The sequence below is a fragment of the Ranitomeya variabilis genome, chromosome 1 (assembly GCF_051348905.1).
Source record: "Ranitomeya variabilis isolate aRanVar5 chromosome 1, aRanVar5.hap1, whole genome shotgun sequence".
Taxonomy (NCBI): domain Eukaryota; kingdom Metazoa; phylum Chordata; class Amphibia; order Anura; family Dendrobatidae; genus Ranitomeya; species Ranitomeya variabilis.
This window is the reverse complement of record NC_135232.1, coordinates 504,075,017-504,096,135: the sequence shown is the minus strand read 5'-3', so window position 1 is coordinate 504,096,135 and position 21,119 is coordinate 504,075,017. Positions and strand designations below refer to the sequence as shown.

Here is a 21,119-nt window from a genome sequence, read left to right as displayed (position 1 = left end):
CCTTGTGTACCCTGTGTTACCCTGTGGGCCAGTCCAAGCCTGATCCTATGTGACACATATCTCCCCTTCAGTATTTGACCAGTGGCCTTCTCACATACATCCCCCCCTCTGCCCAAAGCTGTGGTTTTGGCACCTTCAATCAGTCACTAAACAGGGAAGTCTAGACAGGGTATCTGGATACCGCATAGCTTCCCGAGTCTATGCTCCATATGGAGGCTGAAGTCCTGGAGCGCTAAACCCAGCCAGTCACCGGGACATTCTTCCCCCTTCCTTTCTCTCATCCATCTCAGAGGCGCATGGTCTGACACTAGCCTGAACTTTCGGCCTACCAGGTAGTACCGTAGAGTGCTAATTGCCCATCTGATGGCCAAGCATTCTTTTTCTACTATATCATAATTCTTTTCACAAGAGGAGAGTTTCCCACTTAGGTATAGGATTGGATTTTATTCACCATTTATCTCCTGGGACAATACGGCTCCCAACCCGACCTCTGAGACGTCTGTCTGGACCACGAACTCCTTACTGAAGTCATGGAATGCCATGACAATGGAATGCCATTTCCACTTCAGAAGACCACTTGGCCATCGATGTCTTTGTGCCCTTGAGGAGGTCAGTCAAAGGTGCAGCTATCATGGCACATTTTGGCATAACTCGCCAATAATATCCCAGAATTCACAGAAATGCCCTAACCTGTTTCTTGGGGACTGAGTGCGACCAATTTTGGATTGCCTCTACTTTGTTCACTTGCAGCTTTATTTCATCCCATCTGATGATAAAGCCTAAGTATATTGCCTCCTCCTTCCCCATGGCACACTTCTTTGTGTTTATGGTAAACCCTGCCTTCTTCATCGCATCCAGTATCGCCTGGACTTCTAGAGATGACTTCCCCAGTCTGGGCTGAAGATCACAATATTGTCCAGGTAAGCTGTGGTGTACTTCTTGTGAGAGGTTAATATCTGGTCCATGGCCCTCTGGAAGTTGGCTGGGGCTCCTTGCAGCCCGAAAAGGATTCTGGTGTATTAGAAGCAACTGTCAAGTGTAGGGAAGGATCTTCTCCTTGGCACTTTGGGACAGGAAAATTTGCCAGTACCATTTTGTTAGTTCAAGGATGGTAATGTACCTGGCTGTCTCTAGCCTCTCAATGAGTTCTTCGACCCAGGGCATCGCATAGGCATCCTATAATCATTACAAAAGCCCATTCTCCATCAGGCTTTGGCACAAGGACAATGGGGCTCTAGCAGCCGCTCTTTGACTACTCAATGACATCCAGGCTCAACATTCTCTTCACCTCCTTAGAAATCACCTTGCATTGGGCTTTGAGAATTTGATATGGCTTTAAGTTTACCCGTATATGTGTATTCCATCAGGATTTCATTCCTGCGTACATCCCAGCAAATCTAAAAATAGGTCTCGGTTCAGCTCAAGCAGTTCTTGTTGTTTTTAAGCCAGAAATAGTCTCTGCCATCATGACATCCTCAACCGTGATTGGCATCCAGGCACATAGTTTCCACCAGTTCCCTGTCTCGCTCCAGCTTAAGGAAGTTGACTTGGTACACCTAGTTAGATTTTCTTCTCCTTGGCTTATAGACCTTGCAGTTGATGTCGACAGCTTTTCGACCACTTCATATGGTCCCTGCCATTTGGCTAGATATGTACATCCAATATCCAGGGCTAAACGCCTTGCCGATCGATTGCAGACTCTTGCCTGGGCCTCTTGTAAACTGAAGGAGGCTATTTCTTACAATCGGCATTGCCTCCGTAATCCTTTCCTGCATCTGTGCCACATGCTCGATGATACTCCGGTGGGGTGTAACCTCCACTTCCCAGGTCTCTTTTGCAATACCCAGAAATCCCCAAGGGTCTAGGCTGTACAACAGCTTGAATGGTGAAAATCCCGTAGAGACCTGTGGAACTTCCCTAATGGAAAACAGCAGATACGAGAATAGGCAATCCTAGTCTCAGCAATCCTTCTCCATGACCTTCTGAAGCATGGTCTTCAGAGTTTTATTGAATGTCTGTACATGTCCTAGACATCTCCCTCATCACTCTGAACATGAAAGGAGTTGTTTGGTTGGTCAGGATCTTCTTTGGCAGGCCCATCCAGAAACAAATATTGACTAGCTCTCGTTCTATACACCTGGTGGAGGAGTTTCTCAGTGGTACCACCTTCGGGTAACGTGTTGCGTAGTACATGACCAAAAGGATATGTTGGTGCGCTTTGGCGGACTTAGCTAGGGGCTCGACAAGATCCAAGGCAATTTGGTGAAATGGGACCTCCATAATGGGTAATGGTACTAGGGGACTACAAAAGTGAGAGACTGATGAAGTTAGCTGACAGGACTGGGAATGGCAGATGGGACAGGACCGGCAATAGTTAACAATTTCTCGGTGACATCCCAACCTGTAAAACCTCTGAAAGACCCGCTCTCGAGTTTTGTCTACGCCCAGATGCCTGCCCAAGACATGAGAATGGGCCAGGTCTAACACTCTATGCCTATAGAGTCCTAGTACTAACAGTTTTTCTATTACCTCCCCTCACAGTTCAGTAACCCGGTAACCCGGTATAGCAAGTCCCTATTTGCCGCAAAGTATGGAAACCTGGTGTCGGCCCCCAGCTCTTTTGGAACCCCATTTAGAACAGTAACATTATCAAAGGAACTCCCAAAATTCCCCCCCCCCCAACTCAAGATTATTGGCCTCATGGGTCCCCCTATGTGTCCTTGCTTGTCGCCAGCAAGGACACACAGGAGGAAGTCATCCCCTTCCAACTGTGATGAGCATTCTTCATGGTCGAACCGGCTCTTATCGGAGTAATTTGGCACCCTTTTGTCATAAGTCCCAGAATAAGCAGGAGTGTGGAGCTTAAGAAGTTCACTAAGCTCCCAGTGTCCAAGAGTCCAGACACCATTACACCAGTTTGACGGTTGTTCCATCCTTATAGCCACCCTCACCCAGGACACGAACTTTGTCCACAGCCTTCACACTTGCTTCCTGGAGACACTGCCCTCACATCTAACCACTACCTATGGTAGATCAGCTCACTTGGCTGCTTAATGAGGTAGTCACAGGAATGCTTTCAATTTAAGTTTTCAACTGGTTTAATAAAACAGGCTTCATAAAACAGGACAAACAAAACAAATAGACATATTCAGTCTTCTTGACATAAACAAAAATAATAGCACTCACTATAGTCCTTGTAACTGTGGGGATCTGCCTGCAGAGGAAAACAGGTTTCATCTCTGCTTGCCAAGAGCCCAACTATGGAGTCAGCTCCTCCAGAGTACACAGAACACTGAATGAGCCCAAAATGCTTCACATGGAGGATTTTTCCAGGTTCATATCAATGAGGCTAACATCCTGAGTGACACGTATCTACCCACCAGCATTTTATCAGTGACCTTCTCACAATAAATATATATAGATCACCAAACAAATTTAAATATTAGACAAAGATAACACCAGTAAACACACAATGCAGTTTTTAAATGAAGGTCTTTATTATTAAGGGAAAAAGAAATCCAAACCTACAGGGCCCTGTGTGAAAAAGTGATTGCCCCCCCCTTCTTAAAACATAAATTAACTGTGGTTTATCACATCTTTAGGAAGCTGAGTTCAAATTCCCAACCACACCCAGGCCTGATTACTGCAACACCTGTCCTCATTGAAGACATCACTTAAATAGAACCTGTCTGACAAAGTGAAGCAGACCAAAAGATCCTCAAAAGATAGCCATCATGCTGCAATACAAAGAAATTCTCGAACAAAGGAGAAACAAAGTAATTGAGATCTATCAGTCTGGAAAACGTTATAAAGATGTTTCTAAAGCTTTGGGACTCCAGTGAACCACAGTGAGAGCCATTATCCACAAATGGCAAAAATATGTAACGGTGGAGAACTTTCTCAGGAGTGGCGGCCCACCAAAATTACTCCAATAGCTCAGCGACAACTCATCCAAGAAGTCACAAAACACCCCCTAACAACATCCAAAAAACTGCATTTTGTGTTTACTTGTGTTATCTTTGTATAATATTTAAATTTGTTTGATGATCTGAAACATTTAAGTGTGACAAACATGCAGAAAAATAGGAAATCAGGAAAGGGTCAAACACGTTTTCACACTACTGGTTGGATGGTTGGGTTTTTTTTAAGACTGTTTTGGTTTTGGCAGATTGGCACAACTTGAACATGATTGATTGGGTGTTTCTTACTATGCAAGTGGCTCTGTAGCAAAAATAATTAATGATGGTGATATCTATCAAACTTTATATAAATTGCTTCTCCCAGTAAAATATATGATATATATAGCATAAACATCTCTAGAGCTCAACTGCATGGGCATGAATTGTAAGACGCATGAAGACTGGTTTACATGGTATGTCCACATAGTCTTCTACACACAGCTCCTTCTGCTGACGAGGACTTGTATTCTTGTGGTCGCTCTGTGGAGGAGAGAATCGGTTTATACGTTCGGTTGTCTAGCTTTATGAATTTAGGTATACTCATACAGCTAGGTAACCAAAGACAGAAACCAACTCATTATGTAGATGATTTCATGCTTCCCACGCTGTTATCAACGATGTCAAATAGAAATGTTTAAAATATTATTTTGAGTAATAATATGGTCCACTAGAAATCTGAGCCTATCAGTATTCAATCCAATGTAATCTAATTTAGATGAAGTTTTTCACACATCCTCATCTTTAAACTACCACTTTAGTATTTAAATAGACTAGAAGGATACTATGTGCTGTGCTCAGTGGAACTACATTTATAAAATACTTAATGGTCTCTAATGTTAATGTTACATGCCATCTGTACGCTATGCAAGAGTTATTAGAAGAAGATAAATTGATTTTCTCACCTTTATAAGTTAAAACCTTAGTCTCCCTGAATTAGTACAAGCAAAGTTAGTTGAAATAAAGGCCACATGTTACTGTAGCTTGTAGTTGACTACATATCATTCGATGAAAAACCTCTATGTAAGGCCTAAACTTTGCTAGAGTAGACTGCCAGGACTTCTACGGCATTATCCTATTCTCAACTATGGCTACTTGAATTATTTTCACTTTCTTCCAGACATCAGTGTCTCAGTAAATCTCTTTTCAGTCATTCCCCCCTTCAATGCTTTGACACATTCCTATCCCTTCTCAATTGTTTCAACGTATCCCTTTCTCTCTCTAATTTCTCCAATACCATACTCTTTTTATGTCCCCTCATCCCATGACCTGACCTTCAGACACTGAAACTCTCTCTGTGCTCTAAAACACTTGAATCTATAAAGGTCGCTTACTATTATATATTGTCATAACACATCATTTTCTAGATAAAAACTACATGTCTTCTGTAGGAATGCCTATTATTTACCTTTTACAAAACATTGCCCGCAAACTTGAAGATATTTTACCACTTACAGTAATCACTAAAGTATTTTTAAATTTGTATTCTCTACCAAACAAATTAAAATTAGTCATATACATAAACTTCTTCACTCGCACAGTACTTACATGTATAAACTTAGCAAATAAAACATATATCTTAAATGTATATATATACAGTATATATATATATATATATATATATATATATATATATATATACAATGCAAATAGCACAAATTGTTCATTATACATATATATATATATATATGAAACTATGAAGGAGTACGCATATACGCAGAAGTAAAAAGTAAGTACCTTTTGGAAACGATTGTGAAGTTGCTGAGTTGAATGTTCTGGTTGATGAGAGAGAGGAAGATGCAATTCCATGAATGTGGATTCATTTGGGAAACCAGAATGACCCTGAGAAATTATCACTCCTCCTCCATCCCCCACACCCCTAACATTATCATAGCCCCACACCCCTTCTTCTTTTGGAGCATTATTTCAAGAGAAGGGGCATGGTCAATTTGGTCCATTATGGGAACATCTCCATTCTCCATCTAACTGATAAAATTCTAGTTGGAAGATCAGAAGAAGGTTTTTTTCACCGTCTCCCTCGCTCCGGGTTTTGGAAGCTGGGAAAGTCTGGGATTGAAAAGAGGTTTTGGGAATAAAGCTGAGCGGAGTGCAAAACATGAAAAGACCTCATCCTGGGAAGGATAGCCTAGACAGAGGCTAGAGGTCACTCCACCAACAGCGTGTCAAGATTACACCATACCATACATGCTGCCCTTTGCTTCAAAGCCCATGGATATCCTATTCATATGTTACTTTGTTTGTAAATATATATATGTGTATATATACGTATATATATATATATATATATATATATATATATAATCACACACATATATTAAAATACATCAGCATATATGTATGGGAAACAACAATTGCATTGCACTTCTGCTTTTGCATATATATATATATGTATATATATATATGTGTATATATATGAGCGCACACACAAACATAGTGATAGTCAAGACTAGAAGTGTAATGCAATCATGGAATTATTATTTCCCATACATATATGCTGTTGCTTGCCATGAATTTCCTATGTTGATGTGGTTTTTATAGCTTTATCTTAGTTTACTACTAAATTCTAGTAGTACCTAATATGAAGAATTATTGACCAAATGACATTTTAAAACCCCTTTCATAGCATATAATCAGTATATGAATATAAATTGTAGTTTGTGTTTGAAGAAATAGTGATATTTTGATATTAAAAAACAAGACCTTATATTTGGATATTAAACTATTTTGAATATTTATAAAAACAAAACAAAATATTAAATCAAAATGATTAAAATTGGAATAATGATTATAATTATAGAAATAATTAATTTTCTAATAAAAAAGCAAAAGCTATATATTTTCTTTAGATATAGAGTGCTTAAAAATATCACTTTAAGTCTTCTTCTAAATGTTATAAGGTAACAAATTATACATTCAGAAAATATAAGCTATAAAGTTATAAGTTATGCTGATTAATTGTGCCATTAGTAATACAAAGAATAGATAGTAAAATTACAATTAGAGCACATTGTGGAAAAAGTGATAAAGAAAACTATCTATCGGAGAAAAAGCAGGCAGTACTCCAATATTTATCAATATATAAAGTGGACTTTATATAGCCCATGCGGTTTACCAAGCCACATGGGCTGAGTGCACCCAGGTCTCGCACGCACCGTGTTTGGATATATAGTGTGCTGTTCCATTTTTTAATATCTATCTAACAGTGCTCAGTTAATTCATTTTCACCTACACGTCTCCTATTAACCAATATTAGTTCTCCTGTTATATAAGCTCTTGCTTGTATGTTGGTACTTCTGGGTAAATCCTGACTCTTGTCTCTATGGTAACAGTCTGGGAATCCTAACAAGTTGAATACTGACACATTTTGCATTCTATTGATCTTGTCTTATCTGTTAAGAAAGCAAATAAAAGTAAGCAGTAATTTTGTAGTGCAACTATCCTGTAGACGTGAGAGGTCTAATTTATCATTTCTATTGTATTTTCTAAACAGGAATATATTTAAGACTTGCTTTGTTACATTTCTGCAATATATAGTGTGTGTGTGTGTGTGTGTGTGTGTGTGTATGTATATATACTGTATGTGTGTGTGTGTGTATATTTATCAATCACATATATATGTATATGTGTATACATATAGATATTATAAATATTACATATATATGTGTGTGTGTATATATATGTATATATTTATAATAAATTATGTTATAATAAAGATATGTGTTTGTATGTACATATTTATATATATTATATATATATATATATATATATATATATATACACATACGTATGTATATATAAAAATACGATCATGTACCCAACACAGTTTCTTTTTGCAGTCATGATGCAAAAAGCTGTCCCAATGGGATGACAATACGTTACACTTTCACTAAAAAAGTGCATTAAAGACAAGTACGTACCAGTCTACAAGCCGATGCACACAACAGGCAGCAGAGCCCCTTCAGGCAATGATTGGAGGGGTACCAAGAGATTTTTAATCTTGCTCATAGCTAATGAAAGATTATACAACATCTTGGCTGTTAGACCACTTTAAGCTAATCTATATCATTAAAAGTGAAAATCAATAGGATCAAGTAAGCAGACAGTAATAAATAAAACTATCAGAACCGAACTTTGTGCAAACAGGTGTAGGATAAAGCTCTTGTGCCCCAAAGTAAAATCTATCACAGACCCTCCCTACCTACCATGGGTCATTTATGATACTGGTGTCCGTGGGAGAAGGTCATTAGGCTCCCTTAGCCACCAGCGCCTGGGTGCAACTGCTGCCTCTGTACCCCCTCTATCTACACCCCAATGCCAAACCTGTTGCTGAAGTTTCCTCTTATTATTATTGGCGTTATTCCTTTTATTTGCTACTAACAATCATGACTACTAGAAACGGAAACTACTTGTAGCGTTACTGTTAGTTTTTACTAGATGACATGCTGGTTTACAACAGTCTGTTACCTACTAATAGCTTTTGACAGTGGTAAAGATGGACAAAAACGAGCCCCTGTACGAGAACAGTACATAGACCCTTTGAATCCAATAGGTCTGTTATGACAGAAACTCCTTGCTGCTTTGGAGGTGGCATAGGGCCCCCTTACCCCTTGGGCCCCTGTGTAGCTGCACCAATGATATGTCCGCCCCTGGCTTTTGAGGGAATAATTCTTACAACCCAACTGCATTTTTTGTAAACATGAGGGCAAATAATGTAAGCACATATACTGCGAGTTATATCAATACTTCTTTTTTGCTTCATACTCATTATATTTGATTTACATTTTCATTTTTTATTTTTTGTTCAATTCAGTTTTTACAATTTCTTTACTGCTTTTCCCAAAACTTTTGTGACACATATACAGCTCTGGCAAAAATTAAGAGACCACTGCAAAATGTTCAGTTTGTCTGATTTTTCTCTTTATAGGTATATTTTTGAGTAAAATATAAATTGTTAATTTATTCTATAAACTACTGACAACCTGTCTCTGAATTTCCAAGCAATACATTTCATATTTTTTTTCTTAAAAAGGAGAAATGGTCAAAATTAAAAAAAACCCCAGTGCTTTCAGACCTCAAATAATGCAAAGAAAACAAGTTCATAATCATTTAGAAACAACAATACTAATGTTCTAACTCAGGAAGAGTTCAGAGATCAATATTTTGTGGAATAACCATGATTTTTAATCACAGCTTTCATGCGTCTTTCCACCAGTCTTTCACACTGCTTCTGGTGCAAAAATGTAAGCAGTTCTTCTTGGTTTGATGGCTTGTGACTATCCATCATCCTCTTGATTACATTCCAGAGGTCTTCATTGGGGTTCAGGTCTGGAGACTGGGCTGGCCATGACAGGGTCCTGATGTGGTGGTCTCTGAATTTTTGCCAGAGCTGTATATTAAGCGCTCGAAATAAGTTATGAACAAATTAAATTGATAATAGAAAATATGTAAATGTGGCTACATTTCACTTAACTGACATACAGGTTAATTTAAGCAACAACGAAAACAGAAAATACAGTTCAGACCTATAGAAACCAAGATCCAGACAGCACAAGGAATGTCTTTGTAAAAGGAAAAAAGTGAAGCATCAAAGCGCCATTATTTTTTACATCTTCTGGAAGCATGCTGTGGGAGTAGGCCGAAGCCGGCTACGCGCATACAGTCCTATTCCCCTGCATCAGACTTTCATGATTTTATAAAGCATATAGATAAAAACATAAACTGTCTATTCTGTAGTACATGGATATACGCACATGTACATGTATACATACATGCAGATTGGATGATGACTTTTATTTACTGTATGACTCTGTAAGAAGTTATATGTTTTTTAACAGTCCTATAAAGGTCCATTTACACTGTACAATTATTGTGATCCAGGTTTCCCAGGAACGCTCCTTTTAATATTACAGTCCCCTGATCACCCGACAAATGAGAAAAATGATCAGTTCATCAGGTGAAAGGATTTTTTGGACTGCACAAACGATCACCATTCTTGGCAGATCTGGCACTGACCAATACTAGCACAAAAAGAGGACTCAGAAATCCTCCAAAAATTCAGAAAAATAGCAACAAAGGCAGAGATGCTTACCTGCCTAGGCCTCCAAACAAATGCAAATGCAGTGGACCCATGTGGTTAAGGCCGGTTTCACACGTCAGTGATTCCGATACGTGAGGTGTCAGTTTCCTCACGTACCGGAGCCACTGACACACGTAGACACATTGAAATCAATGCATCTGTGTAGATGTCATTGATTTTTTGCGGACCGTGTCTCCGTGTGCCAAACACGGAGACATGTCAGTGTTCGTGGGAGCACACGGATTACACGGACCCATTAAAGTCAATGGGTCGGTGTAAAACACGTACCGCACACGGACGTTGTCCGTGTGCAGTCCGTGTGCCGTGCAGGAGACAGCGCTACAGTAAGCGCTGTCCCCCCCACATGGTGCTGAAGCCGCCATTCATGTCTTCTCTGCAGCAGCATTTGCTGTAGAGAAGATATGAATAATCCTTTTTTTTGTTTGTTTCTCGTGTTTAACATAAAGATCCATGTCCCCACCCCCTGTGCGCCCGCCCGCTGTTATTAAAATACTTACCCGGCTCCCTCGCAGTGTCCTGTCCTGGCCGCAGCTTCTACTGTATGCGGTCACGTGGGGCCGCCCATTACAGAAATGAATATGCGGCTCCACCCCTATGGGAGATGGAGCCGCATATTCATGACTGTAATCGGCGGCCCCACGTGACCGCTCATACAGTAGAAGGTGCGGCCAGGACAGGACACTGCGAGGGAGCCGGGTGAGTATTTTAATAACAGCGGGCGGGCGCACAGGGGGTGGGGACAGGGATCTTTATGTTAAACATGAGAAACAAAAAAAAAAAAGGATTATTCATATCTTCTCTACAGCAAACGCTGCTGCAGAGAAGATATGAATGGCGGCTTCAGCACCACGTGGGGGGGGGGACAGCGCTTATCTCTAGCGCTGTCTCCTGCACGGTGCGTGTGGTACCCAGTCGGCACACGGGCAGCACACGTGTGCCGCATGTGTGCCACACTGATGTGCCACAGAAGTGCACGGGCACACGGACACGGATAATTCCGGTACCGATTTTTCCAGTACCGGAATTATCTGGACGTGTGGGACAGGCCTAAGATGGCGGCAACACAGGTGCAGAAATATCGATGAGGCAACCACTCACAACCTACCAAATTAATGGAGGGGGTGATAATATTTGTCACCCCCACAGATCTGTACTTTAGTTAGTGTGGACGGAACACAGCTCTAGTGACTTGTAATCCCAGACATACCTGCAATTAAAGGTAGGAATCTGTGCCTGATAAAGAAAGGTGGAGATGCAGTGATCAACGAAAATTGGACCCCTATGTAATCTAAAATTAATAGCAGATCCTACATCAATTTGCATTTTACATTTTTATAGATTATAAAAAAGGGAAACAATTACAAAAAAATTAAAATATCTATAAACCATGAACCCATTAATAAATATGTGCCTTGTAATTCATTTAATGCAGGTTTTATTTTTAAAATTATTAAACACGTTCGCAGCCTAAACCCTAATAATATACATATAGTAATAAATGTATTATTAATCGCTTTATATTAAGGTTAGAAATTACAAGACAGGTTTGTGTTCACACATAATGATCAAAATTTTAATTAATTTGTCAGTGGCTACATTTTTGTTAATAAATACATGTACATAGTACATTCACAGTAGAATCAAAGTCTCATAAGAGCTCAGTGGTTAGCACAGCAGCCTTGCAGCACTGGGGTCCTGGGAATTTGTATGTTCTCCCCGTGTTTGTGTGGGTTTCCTCCTGGTACTCCGTGTCCTCCCACATTCCAAAGACATACTGATGGGGAACTTAGATTGTGAGCCCCATTGGGGAGAGCCATGATAATGTTTTTTATTTTACTCATTAATAAAGACATGTCATAGCATTGAATTGAAAACAGTGTTGCTTGCAAAATATTTCACATTGAATAATATTAGCAGCTTTCTCTTAACAATATATTTTATAATTGACAAAAGAAGCTGCCAGTGACTTTCCCAGCATCTAACATGGAAGACCTTTTTATTTCTCTGATTACAATCACAGGCCTTCTGGTCTTTAAAAATAAGATCTATGAATTCACCATCAGTGTTCTTACATAAGAGACGTTTTGGAATTCTATGAATGGATTGACTTTTTTCTCAACTACTTGATTCCAAAGTCAAGATCACATTCACCGTATGGGTAGATGTGAACACTGCGCACTCTGCCCACGCCTACCAGCCTTCTGCACCATTCTGGAGCTTTTCTACTGACTTCCTGCATTTTACATATGCCCGGGAGTGGAAGCTGGCTTGCTGCTCTATTTTGAGTCATTATAGTCATGAGTCATTCAGATTGAAATTGCTAGGTTTACAGGGCACTCACTATTTATATATATTCTTTTTTTTCTACAAAGCATCCTGCTTAGGCTAAGTTCACATTAGCGTTGTGCGACGCAGCGTCGGGCGCCGCTGCGTCGCCGCATGCCTCATGCACCCCTATATTTAACATGGGGGCGTTGCATTTGCGTTTTGTGACGCATGCGTCGCTGCGGCGCACGTGTCAGGGCGCACAGGACGCAGCAAGTTGCATTTTTTGTGCGTCCAAAATCAAGCAAAAAAAGGACGCATGCGTCACAAAACGCTGCGTTGTGCATGCGTTCACATTTGCGTTGTGCGTTGCGTCGCCGACGCTGCGGCGCACAACGCAAATGTGAACGTAGCCTTACAGTGCCCTGTATCCATGTACACACCCTCTCCTATAAAAACCCTCTTTTGGAAGGTGTGAGACACTGTGCATACACTAAGAGTTGGGTATTATATGTGCATATATTCTATATACGGATGAGATAGCAATAGGGTACTTAAATGGACAGGGAGAATTTCCAAACCATAAACCACATACAAAAGCCCTGATCCCTAAAACAATTGCATAATAAAATGTAATAAACAATATAAATTATATTTATGCTATATTCATGGTGGTGACAGATATTTATATATGCAAAATAGATAAAACTGCTGCTTAAGGATAGTTATCCTGGATCTACAGCTAGAATAAATCACAAAGGAGTGACGTAGTACACAACACGTCATTACTGAAATACCAAACAGTGCTACATGTGATCTACATTTCACTCAGTGGCTTCACAATATCTAACCTGAAACCAGGTAGCATGGAAATACATTGTCTAGGTGAATGCAAGATGCATTATTTTATACATAAAACATCATTTTACTAGTGATGAGCTTGTGTACTCGGGTACGGTGTTAACCGAGCATGCTTGGGTGCTAATGCTTGGGTGTCTCGTGACTGTTCGATGGCCTCAACACATGCAGGAATTGCCTAACAAACAGCCTGTCCAAGATCTGCGAGACATGCAGCCGCGGGGACTCTTACATACTTTTCCAGCACGCTGTCACTCGGTTCACCCCCGAGCATGCCGTGATAACACCTTATTTGCGCACGCGAGCTCATCACTACATTTTATTTAAAATCTCCTTTTCCTAACTTGCCCCTTTTCCTTTATATAGAATTTTAAACAGAAGCTTTGATATGAAGGCTTACATTTTGTGGTCTTAACCTGCCTCATCTTTTGTTTATTGCTTCCTCAGCCATGCTTCTTCCGTTTCTTACCCACAGGGGGCAGCATAGAGTATCTGCAGAGCTAAGGTGCACTTCTTGCTTTAGTAAACCCATGAAATCCCCGAGCATTGTAACGCCAACATTTATCATAGTCTATTAAGCTCTTGTGCTGGGATTTTATAATCCACTAAGAAGAAGCGTGGGGTCATGGCAGCCGATTACACAGATTTTCCTCTCTAATCTGCAGAATCAATGTGCAGAAGGAATGCAGATCACCATTGACGTAAAGTGATCCTCAGTCTATGTGCACGTATTTAATATGTAGGTGACGCAAGAACACTGAGAAATCACTGATGCTATCACTATAATTAAGGTACAGGATAGGAGAGAGATTATATTATTATGTTATAGACGACAAAATGCAAAAAATACAAGGATGCTGATGGGTTTTATGCCAAATTCTTCAAAATAGTGCATGATATTCATAAATTTTGGACAAAATAAAACTGCTCTTTATTTGTATCTTTTACCTTTTTGGCAACTTTTTAAAGGAAAAATGTCACATATTGTGATGAAAATTTCAGACGTACAAACCCCCCCCCAATCATTCCAGGTAGGACTGGAGTAGATTTGCGCAAACATTTTTAAGTATTCGCAATTAATACATCACTCGAAAGCATCAGGAAACTCCAAAGCCTGCTCATAATGGCAAACAGAGAAAAAAAAAGCTTAAAAAGTAGCATTTAAAAAAGGCATAAATTAAAAGAAGAACAAGGTGCAGGAAAAAAAAGTGACTAGTAAACAAAAAAATCTCCTAAATGCAGTAATGCATCTATTTTTTTTAAATCCTTTTTCATCTAACAATATTGCATCATAATATTATACTGTATGTCATTGATAGGATTTTCACCAAAACAGATCTGAGACATTGGGCAACCATGTATACAAACTGTACAACGGTAAGCAGGTTAGAACATGAAAAAGGCATGTGATTGCTGAACATTTGGCATTTCTTTATTCTTTACTTGGCTATTCGACCAGTGACCTAACTGCTTAGCTCAGACTGTGTAACTGTTATCTCCCACTATGTAATGGTTTCCAGTTACAGAAAAGCAGCAACATTCTAAATTAAACTTCAAAAGCGAATTAAGAAAAAAATATCATCTACATACAAGTCAGATGATTGTCATTTTGGTATGTTGTAAATTGTTATTCAAAAAGTGGACTTTTCTGCAAGACTTTCCCAAGAAAAGAAAATATGAGCAATTGCCCTCTATTATTTTTTCCTGCACGGTGATGAATGCAGTTATAATGTATGTACAGTGCTAGAGAAATCTTTACACCATGTATTTATTAGGATAATGATAACCATAGTGCATGTAATCCATTAATAAGAATGGCATTGTTTTATCATGGCAGTTATAGGCCCCATAATAGGCTCATTCTTCTCGAGCATTCTCTAGGAATCACACTTGACACTGGACGAGCAGCCTTTACATTGATGCGAGGAGAAGGCCAGGCTGGATTGGCAGCACTTTGCTTCTCTCCATGGTGCTGAAGTGCGAGATCCCAGATTACTAACAGGCTCTGATACAGTGCCTTCATAATAAACTATTCAGTGTTCATTTGAAAGCAATGGAAACACAATACTGAAGATCCATCATATTCCAATGTGCAGGTGCAAAATTCTATAAGCATGTTTATTTCCTTGCCTGCAGTGTATTCATGTCGTAAACGGTTTCCTCGTCTAACTACTCTGGATCATATAGGAAAAGTGTACATTGAATGGTAAATTCATCTATACAACATATTTTAAAAATCGAATAGCTTTCTTTAAAGCGGACCTGCCATTAGATTCATGCTGCCTGAACCACTGGCAGAATGATTCAGAAAGAGGACCATGAGATTAACTCTACTTAGCATGAGCAGTTGGGTACATGGCCAATGAGATAACTAAATGGCTGCATTGGTCCAAGACAACCAGAGACCACTGGAGTATCAGCGCTGGATCAACAGGGGTCAAACAATGTGTATTTTTTATTTTATAATATTTGATCTTTTATTCCTTTTTTTCACAAACCAAAACCCCCTTGAAGACGTGAAAATGTCTTTTAAATATACACTATGATCAAGTGATACTGATCAAAGTGTCTATTCCCATCTTGCCTTGTGCTACCACTGGAGGTCTTTGTCAGGCGCATCTCTTGATGTATATGCCTCTGACAGATGACAACAATGCACCCAACTGTATACACTGGAGCCCATCACCTATATGCTCCAATTAGCGAAAAAGTATACCACCAGCAACAAAATATTGGAAGCTTCACAAGTGATCTATTTCCATGTGGTGAAGAGTAGCGATATTTTATTATTGTTGTTCTTGTCATTATCGCATTATCTGCAGCACATATGCCCCCTAGGGGCACTGCTGCACAACGCGGTCCTTACTCCACTATGGAAACATCACCATTGCAGAATGCTTGTCATAATTTAACACACATTAAACATATTTCAAGAAAAAAAATCATATTTCTTACATGAAATCAGCATAAATAATTCCATTTTGCTCATTATTATATGAAAACAAGGATCCATTGAAAGTTATGGTGTGCTAATTGTAGGGTTTCTCAGTGGGATTGCTAACAAGGAACATGGCCACCTTCAGGACCCCTACTTTATATCACACACAGTGGGTACGGTAAGTATCCAGACCCCTTTCAATTTTTCACTCTTTCAGTTTTTCATTTTTATTAAATTTGCAAAAATGTCTACATTTTTGTTTTTTTTCAGTCAAGATGGGGTGCAGAGTGTACATTAATGAGAAAAAAATGAACTTTTTTGAATTTACCAAATGGCTGCAATGAAACAAAAAGTGAAAAATGTAAAGGGGTCTGAATACTTTCCGTACCCTCTGTATCTCCAGTTCTGAGAATCTTCTGGAAAATGTATATACTTTTGATTGATATCATCAGCTCTTTTCTAAGCAATGCATTTTTAAAGTGGTTGTCTGCTACATTAATATAGTTCAGTATGGGTTTAAAAAAAAATGACTGATCCTGATTGAATGTTTCCCAAGTCCTCCACTGGTCTCTATTACCTAGGCTATCTCAACACACAGGAAATGATGGCTCAGCAATAGTTGGCTGTAGGTAGGAGTCACATATCAGGACAGCTTTGGAATTGAAGAGGCAAGATGAGTAGTGTACCTTTTATTTTTTTACGCATTCAGAGCAGAGTTTGGTTCAAAATGTCAAATTGCCACCTTCGCTGAATTAAATTTAGAACAGTATGATTTTTGGTGAATACATTTGGAACAAATTACAATACTGAAAAGCCTTCAACTGATGAGAACATACATGCATAACACTATGCGTTCTCCTAGAGCTGTATTGAACAGCTTTTGAGCTCTTTAATGCAAACACAGCCTTATTAATGTCCAAGTGACCTCAACCTACCTGGCTAGGGGAAAACAGATGGTATGAGGTGGTAACCAACAGTGGTATTTGGGTGGCGTGTACAGCTCTAATATTGGGCTATTACAACAATGAAGTGTGCAAAAAATATATATATTTTTTTGTTTACAAACGTGCACACTTTGTGAGAAACACAGTGGTGTTTCCATTTCTGGATTATAGAGATTATTCCTTAGGATGTACAAAAAAAATATGCCCTGCCTGTCTCACAATGCACGAAGCACACTTTCTGTGACACACAAGCCTTGGTTTCAGACTTCAGTTTCAGTAACAAATTGATCATAGCTTGGCTTGCCCCATCTTTTCTACTGTTTGCAATAGACCACCCTGACTGGGTGGGCTAGACCATGTGATGTGATAGTTTCAGGGCATTCATTATGAAGAAGACCGCCTGGCCTGATGTCATAAGCTCACTTTTTGAGTCTTTAGTAATGTGTGAAATAGCACCAAACATTTTTTTTTCTTTGCCAATCGCAGAGTGAATCAAATTTCCAGGTGTTAGCAAATTCGAATAAATTCAACCCTGCACGGATCAATTCAGTCATCTCTAATTCTGATCCTTTTTTTTAATTGACAAAGTTGACAAATTGAAACTTATATCAAGAAAAAATCTACTGTATATAACATAGTCGGTATATATGCTCATTTTTATTGAGCACCATTTTTTATTATTGCACTAAATATTGCAGCAATTAATACTAAAACTTATATCTTAACATAATAAATGTGCAATTGGATTCCACAATGTTATCGGGTTGTTATCACAGCACAGCCTTCAAGGAAAATCTAATTTGCTATGGTTATGTTTTGTATATCCGTCATTTACATATGTTTCTATAAAGGACTACCTTTTATATGTTTGCATGATGCATTAAGACTTTGGACATATTGACGACGTAAATAAATATGACATTATTAGAGCAATCTGTGATGCATATTAAAAAAATATATAAAAATCTATTTTGGAAATATCTACCAAGAAGCTAATTGCATCTCTAAATGATCTAAGGGTGAACACATGATGCTTTTGTTATTTTATAATGTGGTGGTAATTCCCCTTGATACTGATTGCTCTATATAAAAAGGATAATTAGCAAGAGACTTCAAAATAATGTGCTACATTTCCAGAAAACCGCATAGCAATGTTCCAAGCATTCCCCTGCTACACACACCCCTACTACACACTATCGGTGAGATATAGTAGCTCGCAAGGAGATCCCGGGGAAGCAAATTTGAACAAAATACATTCAAACTCAATACCGTTGTAGCCCAGGCCATAATACATGAGTACTGTAGGGGAAAAGTCCTAAAAAAATAAGCATTATTTCATAAAGCCATAGTCGGTTTTAGTCTGTAAAAATTGTTTTATTTTTGCTTCTTTGAATTATTCTAATGTTTTTATATTTGTTTTATGCTTTTTTTTTTAGAACACAAACAAGAAGAATTTAAATATTTTAAAATCACATTAATTATAATTTGCATTCTGAGGATTTTGCCACTTGGGGGCGCTGTTCTATTTTCATTTTGCTGCAGCAGATTCGTAAACCAGATAGCACAAATAATGCTATTTCAGTACATTGAAATTAGTCTAAGAACCACATTTCTCTGCAGAAGGAATTGTTTGGAAATACAGTACTGGTCATTTATTGAGATATGTGCTGTTTTCCACATGTAGAAGTGTCCGTATCTTGTTAACTTTCATGATAATGTGTGCAAACTGTAAAGCGCTGCGAAATATGTTAGCGCTATATAAAAATAAAGATTATTATTATTACTATCATAACAAATACCAGAAAAAGAATCCTAATATTTCAGAATTAAAGTCATTCTTTTTATGCATTAACAAGCATTTATTTAATATTTATTTAAATATGAATTATTTAATATGTATTTCATTTATTTCCATAATAAGCGCTGCTCTCAGTTATATGTTTTAGATCCTATTTAGCAGGTAAAAAAATCTAACAAATATAAATAATTAATGCACAGAAGATATGCCGTAAACCACATGCTAAAATAGTTGTGTAATCTGTTTTGCGAATAATATGGTCACACATTCATTAAGATGTGCAAATGCCGAATCCTCACCTCACTGCAATGTAAATCTTAGATTGAAAATTACAATAAGTCGAACATATGTGAAATGGGGAGGCCATGAGAACGTGTCATTGATGGCCCATACATGCACCTTACAGCAGAACAATGGCCGAACAGCAGCCAAATCTTCTACATGTGAAACAAGACGCAATGGAGAACATTAGATGTAGAAGATTGATGCCTCTATGGGATGAAGTAGAGAATACATATATATGTGCACATCCCAATTTTACACAAGGAGACACCGAATTTCACTGTAAGCAATGCAGCTATGCGTTTCCATTATAATAAGCCCTTTAGAGGTATACATTTCATTGTAAAACATAGGGTCCTAAAGGTGAATACTACCTGAAATATAATGCGATTTTTGGTGAAATATTCATCCACTAAAATGTGAAACATATTATCAGTATACAAACAAATAGACATTTCTATATTTGGTAATCCAACCATAGCGCCATAGATATAATAAATTAGTAACTCAGATTACTAATCTCACTTTCAATTGTAGTATATAAAATGAGACCAGAATCTCTTAGACTGTATCTATGGAATTAGCTCTGATTTTTCCTAATATAAGCATATTCTGCAGTGTAGTACAGAGAATGTATTGTATATTGGCCCACAATCTGATGTTCCTCCTTCAGACACAGTCTTATCACTAATTACCATGGATTCAATCATCACTTTAGTAGGTTGTGTGCTACTGAAGGAAGCTGAGGGATCTGGTGAAGTCCAACAGTCCATGCAGATGGTAAACTCATCAAATCAATCTTACTGCATATAAAATATATATAACAAAGCCAATAAATCCTGATTGAAATTCTATTGTCTACATAATGCAAGGAGGGTTAAAACTAGCGGATTTGCCAGTAGGTAAATGTTTAGCATAATATCATAATAATATGGTACATTTTACGGGAAGCATAAAGGAAAGCAGCTGTTTCCTGTGCAAAAGCTACATTTGTGCCCACCATTATCAATAGTGTAGTCTGTCAGGGCTGACGTCAGCACCCGTCATATCTGGGCACTAAGAACCCATGGTGATCCGGGTAAACATGCCAGGCCAAGGGTGGGAATCCTAGAACATCCATTGTGACACCCAAGGGTGCTCTGAGTTTAGTCTAATGTTTCTTCTCCCTCTGATGACTTCCAGCTCTTCTCATTTGTACCCCTCAAACATAGGGGCTAAGTGTCTGGACAAGCCTCTGTTTTACAAGCTGCAGACAATGAAGAGCTACATCTTGAGAACATCCATTGTGACACCCAAGGGTGCTCTGAGTTTTGTCTAATGTTTCTTCTCCCCTCTGATGACTTCCAGCTCTTCTAATTTGTACCCCTCAAACATAGGGGCTAAGTGTCTGGACAAGCCTGTGTCTCCCAAGCTGCAGACAATGGAGAGCTACATCTTGAGAACATCCATTGTGACACCCAAGGGTGCTCTGAGCTTAGTCTAATGTTTCTTCTCCCTCTGATTACTCCCAGCTCTTCTCATTTGTACCCCTCAAACATAGGGGCTAAGTGTCTGGACAAGCCTCTGTTTTCCAAGCTGCAGACAATGAAGAGCTACACCTTGAGAACATCCATTGTTACACCCAAGGGTGCTCTGAGCTTTGTCTAATGTTTCTTCTCCCCTCTGATGACTCCCAGCTCTTCTAATTTGTACCCCTCAAACATAGGGGCTAAGTGTCTGGAAAAGCCTCTGTCTCCCAAGCTGCAGACAATGGAGAGCTACATCTTGACTGCAATGGTTGTGCACAGACCCATCAAGTTGGATTAAGACACAGCTTTAAATGTAGCCAACAGATAAAGCAAATTAATACATTACAACTTCCCTTTGTTTTGTTTTTTAACTCTTTGTGCAAGGCCTCATTGTGCTTGGTGATTCGTGTTTTTCTCACCATGGTGTCCACATGGTCTGATGGTTGTATGCT

General features: G+C 38.8%; 1 long non-coding RNA gene across 6 annotated transcripts in view; it reads right to left on the bottom strand.

The window, feature by feature from the left end:
- LOC143765668 (uncharacterized) overlaps positions 1-21,119 on the bottom strand; it is a 127,724-nt gene that overhangs the window by 99,541 nt on the left and 7,064 nt on the right. The window contains exon 1 of one of the 6 annotated variants that reach the window (XR_013213441.1): positions 5,694-5,806. The exons of the other annotated variants lie outside the window; for them this stretch is intronic. This is a non-coding gene — a long non-coding RNA (uncharacterized LOC143765668). Of the gene's footprint in view, positions 1-5,693; positions 5,807-21,119 lie in introns of those variants that run through there. 6 annotated transcript variants of the gene reach the window in all.